The 6,565-nt window shown below is 43.6% G+C and overlaps 1 non-coding gene across 1 annotated transcript; it reads right to left on the bottom strand.

Moving 5' to 3' along the window:
* Nucleotides 1-3,390: 3,390 nt before the first annotated feature.
* On the bottom strand, nt 3,391-3,462 carry TRNAE-UUC (transfer RNA glutamic acid (anticodon UUC)). Its single transcript has one exon. It is a non-coding gene; the product is annotated as a tRNA-Glu (tRNA).
* Between the last annotated feature and the right edge of the window lie 3,103 nt (nt 3,463-6,565).

Raw genomic sequence — 6,565 nt, forward strand, 5'->3', positions numbered from 1 at the left:
TATGTTAGTAAATGCTATCTTGCTCCTCAAAGGATCGAGGCAGTTTAGAAGAAACAGAGAGGATATTAGAACAATAATAACATTAATAAACAATTCATTCCCAAATTAGAATAGAACGGCAAGACATCGTCAGGGTAACATCACGGGTTCTCTGTGTGTAGGGCTCGGCAGTCTTTACCTCCTTCTACTCACTGCATCTCCTTTGGTCCTGAGGCAGGTAGCACAGGTGCAGTCGTCTCCATTTCGAGGGCAAAGAGAAAGAGAGAGTGTCAATAAGGAGGATAGTGGGTCCTTCAGCTCCAGTCTGAGGCTCTTTCTATAGGAAGGCTCCTGGCATTTAGAAATACAATTTTTGAACTGTGATAGTCCAACGAGGAGGAAGCAGTGGGCATAAGCAGTGACCACGTGCAACCTGCATCCTGATATCTGAATATTAGTGACTACAAAACGTTGGGGGATGAATGGCCCTCCCTCATACAGCATGAAGCTTCAGCTGGTTTGTTTAGTTACCTGGCTGGACTCCTTTAGACTTCGGTTTGCTGGGAATATTTCATATCTAATTATGCCTGAGAATGTTCCTAGTATATCGCTGGCTGGCTCTGCAGCAATGCACAGAAACAGCGCCCCATAACAGCAATAATAATAATAACAGCAGCTCCCATTACTGATCACTATGCTTAGGACAATTTGTCGGATGACAGTCCTTCCCATTTAGTGCTCTGTCTTCCTTCCTCTCAGGTACATATTCCATTTCTGCCAAGATTTCTATCCAAGACGGCTTTAAGATGCCCACTAACCAGTTTGTCTACCTCTGCACATGCCAAGACCATGAGGGCCGTGTTGGACCTCTGGCTGGAGGCAGATCTGCTTCAGGACAAGGAGGGCTGGGCCTTTGTCCAAGGGTGGTCCAGCTCCAGATACCAGGTCTTCTTCAGATGCCGACTTCTCCTGACCTGCTTCCTCCTGGCCTGACACTCATGGCTGACATCACTTGCTTTTGGATTCAGACATCGAAAGACCCTAGCCTAGGGCCCCTTAGGCCCAGGCACAGGGCCTGGATCTCGTCCATTGTTAAAGCAGGCAGTGTGTGGTCCCTGGAAGACCTGGGCTTTCAGATCCTGCAGAGCTGGGTGTGAGCTGTGGCTCCACTGTGTGCCTGCTGGGGGGTCGGGTGATTCACTGAACTGCTCTGCACTTCAAGTGCTTCATCTGTGAGCAGGGATTTATGGCCTGCTTTGCAAGGGCTTTGGGTGAAGATGAATGTGACATCTGTGTAAAACATGAAGACAGTCCCTGGCACATGGTCAGTGTTCATTGCCCTGACACTGAGGCTCTGCCTGGGCCCTCGTCTGAGTTCCTGCTTCCTTTTCTTGTGGCCCTGGTGTCTCACTTAATTCCTGTCACAGGCGCACTCTGGGCCTATTTTCTGAGCAAGTGCCAGCCCCATCCCACCATTTCTGCCTCCTTCCTCCCCACTTCCGCTCTTCAATTCTAGGTCTGTGGTCTCTCAGACCAGAAGGCCTGGACTCCTGCTGGATGGGGCCCCGTGCCCGGTTGGAGGGAGGATCTGAACACGGTCCTCTGGAGGTCTCTGCACCGAGCTGAGGGCAGTGAATCCCCTGTGGCAGGTCTAGATTGGTAGGCCATCGGGCAACAAGTGCATTTGATCTCGCTACTCAAAGTGTGCTCCGTGGGCCAGCAGCACTCGCATCACCTGGGAGCTGGATGGAAATGCAGAATCCAGGCCACTGAGTCAGAAACTGCATGTTGACAAGAACTCCGGTGATTCACGTGGACATCAGGGCTTGAGCAGCCCTGGATCGTGCCTCCGCGTCACCTCTACAGGAGAACTCGGGTCCTTCTTTCCAGGGTCAGCGCTGGTGTCTGCAGAGCCTCCAAAAGGTGTGTGTTCAAAACATGCATTAAAGTCCAATTTAATTGAATATTCCACGTAGGAGTGTTTTATTCTTCTTTCTAGGTTGTCTAAAGCAAATTTTTGAATCTCTTTCCTGGAGACCCACAGCAAATATAGGCTGTTGCCAGCTTGTTTGAGGTTAACTTGCCTGTCCCCCGCCATGCAGTAGAGTCTCCTGATGATACCTACTCCAGCCCTTTCCTATTCTGGAAACACAATCACACACACACAAACACAGGGATGCACACATACATGGATGCATACATATACACATACATGGACATGCATCAGATACGTACGTGCGCATACACCAGAGGCCATGCCATTTCCCACCCCTGGACCTGTGGTCTCTTCTGCCTGGGATGTCCTTCATGCCCTCTTTTGATTAAGTTTTAGTCACTTTAAGTTTCATTTAAAGTGTCAGCTCAGCCAGGGCCACCACTTTGCTCCCACAAGACCCTACAGAAGATGGCTGTGCGGTGGTGTTTCTACTGTCATCCCATTGCATTACAATGTTTTGTTTGTGGCTTGATGAGGTCCTGGAAACACTGAACCCAGCGAGGGCAAGGGCTGAGTTGTATTTATTCATCTTTGTATCTGCAACACTCAGCACAATGTCAGGCACGTTGCAGATGCCCCGAGAATGCTTATTGAATAAATGAAGTGGAAAAAAGCTGAGCTTGTTCTGGTGGCTTGGTGTTTTCTCCTTTGAAGTTTAATCAGAATGAAATAAAATTACTGCGGACTCCAAGCGTTTGGGGAAAGTTCTGTAAAACCTTGCAACCCAAGTGGAACAAACAGATCAAAGGGAAATTAGATGGCAATTTGTTTAAAAAAAATTTTCTGCGGCGCCATTTTAATTAGAGAACATTCTTCTCATTAAAATTAGGAACTCCCAGGGAAATACTTGGGATGTCCCTCCTCACGTAGTTCACCAGCTATTACAGGACCCACTGAGCAGCTCTGTGAGGGAAAGCTCCGAGGATGCAGCAATAAGACACTCAGCACTTACACAGCTCTCTACACGTTCCACAATCAAGCCTTTCAGCCCCGCTTGCTCTGTGGAGGAGAAGGCCAGCGTTGTGGACTGGATTTGATGGCTGAAGAGGCTCTGAGCATAAATGACGTGCTCAAGGCCACACAACTGGACCATCACAAGCAGAGCCCAGAGTTTTGCATTCTCTTCCCATGCCAAGCAGTTTTTTCCCCCAGCCTCAGAGTATAATCCCTTTTGACAAATAATGTACATCAAACCCAAAGGCTCTTCATTAAGGAGACTGGATCAGTGTTTCTCAGAATTTGGGATGTCACAGATCAGTCAGATGATTGAAACTAAGTTTAGATTTGCCAACTTTTTACTTTGCTAATTAGGAATGCTAAGAAAATCTATGTTCAGAGTTATGTTATAAAATATTGACATTTTTATTTTATTTATTTATTCCTTTATTTTGGCTGTATGGCTTGTGAGATCTTAGTTCCCTGACCAGGGATTGAACCTGGGCCATGGCAGTGAAAATGCCAAGTCCTAACCACTGGACCACCAGGGAATTCCCAATATTGACATTTTTAAAAGAGGAATGATCTCTGAATAAAGCCCAGCTTTTAAAAATTGAATCCATTTAGCTTCATGAAAAACTCACCCCACTGAATTTTTCTCATTTCACAGCAGGCCAATGAAAACCAGCGATAGTTTGGAGTTGAGTTTGGGAGACACAGGCTCTGCCCAACTTTACTTGCTAGATCCACGTATTTTGTTGAAACCCCAAAGCCAAGCCTTTGTAGCAGAAAACAGTGAAAGGTCACCAGCTGGTATTCCACACCGAGGTCAGTCACCTGCTCCTTACACAAGCGGGGCGGAAGGCACAGCTCACTCATGACATGACTTTTCCGGAGTTAGTGTGTTATGTCTCTGCTTTATGCTCCTTAGAAAGAAGATGGAAGACTTGAAGCCTTGATGTGATTTTCCCTAGTAGTTGTCAGTAGGATTAGGCTAAGCAAGTTCCTGCCTGAAGACCTTATCCCGTGGTGTACCCTACTCTTATTTTTGCTTTGTCCACACACGAAAAATAAAGAAGATAACTTAATGTTGAGATGTGAATTTGGGTGCTTATGTGCTAAGGGGAAATTTTAAAAAACAAACATAAACTCTATGAACATTATGAGGAAATTATGGAATAAAAAGTCTAAAAATGATTACCATGATTGGTTGAAGGGGGGGAATTGTGAATAGATTTTTATGTTTTCCAAGTTTTGTTCCTATACTTATATTAGTTTTAGAATTCAAAGTAATTTTGTCATTATAAAGAAATGAGAAAATTGAAAAATTACATCTTTCCTGACTTTTAGGGATTGTCAATGAGATATTGTAAAAGCAGGTAGAAGACGAATCAGTGTGCTATGGCAGGTTGTATTTTCCAAAGAGGGCACAATGGCATCTCCCTTCCATCAACCAACTGAGTACATCGAACGATGCAATGTGACTTTTGGGGCTACCCTGTAAAAAGCCACGTACTCTGCTCTGCTCTCTTGGAATGCTGCCCTTGGAATTCAGCTGCCATGCTATGAGGAAGCTCAACGGAGCAGCCCAGGTTGTGGACGTTCTGGTCAACAGCCCAAGTGAGGATCCAACGGCAACTGCAGGACAGTCAAGTGAAGAAGCCTCCAGATGATTCTTGCTTGCTCCAGCCTTTGAGTCTTCCCGGAGGAGGCCTCAGACACCATGGAGAAGAGACAGCTGTCCCTTCTCTGCCCAAGTCAAATCCCTGATCCATAGAATCCTTAATTTGAAGCATAATTAAACGGTCGCTTTATACCATTAAGGTTTGGGGTTTGTTACATAAGGAATATGTGTGTAGCATAATTCTTTTAGCAAAAGTAAGCGATCAAGAGCAAAAACAAAATCCCTGTACATCTACATATACAAAACATCTGTGTATACAAAAGAACTCCTGTACATATATATATAAAAATATATATTTATCTGAAAGTTTTTATTGTGTTAAAAGACACATAAAATTTACCTCTTTAACATGTATAGTTTTATGGCATTAAGTATATTCACATTGCTGTACAACCATCACCACTATCCATCTCTTGATCTTCTTCCTCTTCCCAGATTGAAACTCTGTACCCAGTTAACACTAGCTTCCCACTCTCACCTCCCCTCAGCCCCAGGCAACCACCCTTCTACCCTCTTTCTCTGTGACTTTGACTACCCTAGGTACCTCATATAAGTGGAATCATACAGTATTATGGCTGCCTTAGATCACTTAGCATAATGTCTTATAGGTTCAACCATACTGTAGCATGGGTCAGAATTTTCTTCCTTTTCAAGGCTGAATAATATTCCATTGTACGTATATACCACATTTTGTTTATCCATTCACCCATCAATGGACATTTGGGTTGCTTCCTCTCTTTAGCTATTGTAAATAGTGTTGCTATGAACATGGGTATGCAAACAGCTGTTCAAGTCTCTGTTTCCAATTCTTTGGGGTATATACTCAGAAATGGAATTGTTGGATCATGTGGTAATTCTGTTTAATTTTTTGAGGAAGTATCACACTATTTTCCATAGTGGCTAAACCATCAGTGTATAAAGTTTCCAGTTTCTCTACATCTTCAACAATACTTCTTTTCTATTTTTTTTCTTTTTCTTTTTTTAAAAATAGCTCTCCTAGTGGGTGTGAAGTGGCATCTCATTGTGATATCTTTGATTTGCATTTCCCTAATGGTTAGTGATGTTAAGCATCGTTTAATGTGCTTATTGGTCATTTGTATATCTTTTTTGGAAAAATAGCTATTTAAGTCCTTTGTCTAATTTTTAAATTAGGTTTTTTGTATATATTCTTTTAAATGTATGTATACACACACACACACACACACACACACACACACACACACACACACACACATATATATAAACAGGGAGGAGGCAGAGAAAAGCAGCCAATGGCGTGTTACCTCAGACGGTATGTATTGGTGATAGAAGACCAGGAAAAGCGAGTCCTCTTTGCCTTTTATGTCAGGTACTGGAAGGTTTCACTTGTCACCAGCATGTGCCACTAATTGAATAAAGAAAAAAAATTAAAGAAACTACCAATAAAATGTCATTTTGCTTAAGTGTCTCAAAATATCTGATGAGGTTTTTTCAATAGCACAGCCAAGAAAAAAAAATTGTCTTGTGCTGACCCTCCAAGCTTATTTCATTGGTAAGATTTTAATGAGAAGAAAACTTCCCTTCATTGTTCTAGTCGCAGATGCTTGGCCTGCGTTTTCCCACCTCCCTCCACCCTCCTCCCTTCTGGAACAAGCTCAGACCAGGAGAGGAGCCTGTCTCTCTTTAAAGAGACTGTTTGTTTCCATGGTAACTTGCCTTCTTCATCTTCAGAGGTGTAAACTGGGAAATTCTATTAAAGGCTTTATCCAGGCAGTTGCTTTTGAAATGGTGTCTGATATTAGCTGTTTGCTTCATTCACCTTTGCTGCCCAGTAATCTTTTGAATTTGGTGATTCTAGCAAATGGAGGAAGTAAAATGAAACAATATGAAGCTGATTATAATCGGTCTGACTGGCCCCGCTGTGCACACTCGTCAGGTACTGTCATGGGCTGTCTTATGGAGCACCCTGGGAGTCTGTGATTTTTGTGGCC

This window comes from Globicephala melas, chromosome 14, assembly GCF_963455315.2.
Source record: "Globicephala melas chromosome 14, mGloMel1.2, whole genome shotgun sequence".
Taxonomy (NCBI): Eukaryota; Metazoa; Chordata; class Mammalia; order Artiodactyla; family Delphinidae; genus Globicephala; species Globicephala melas.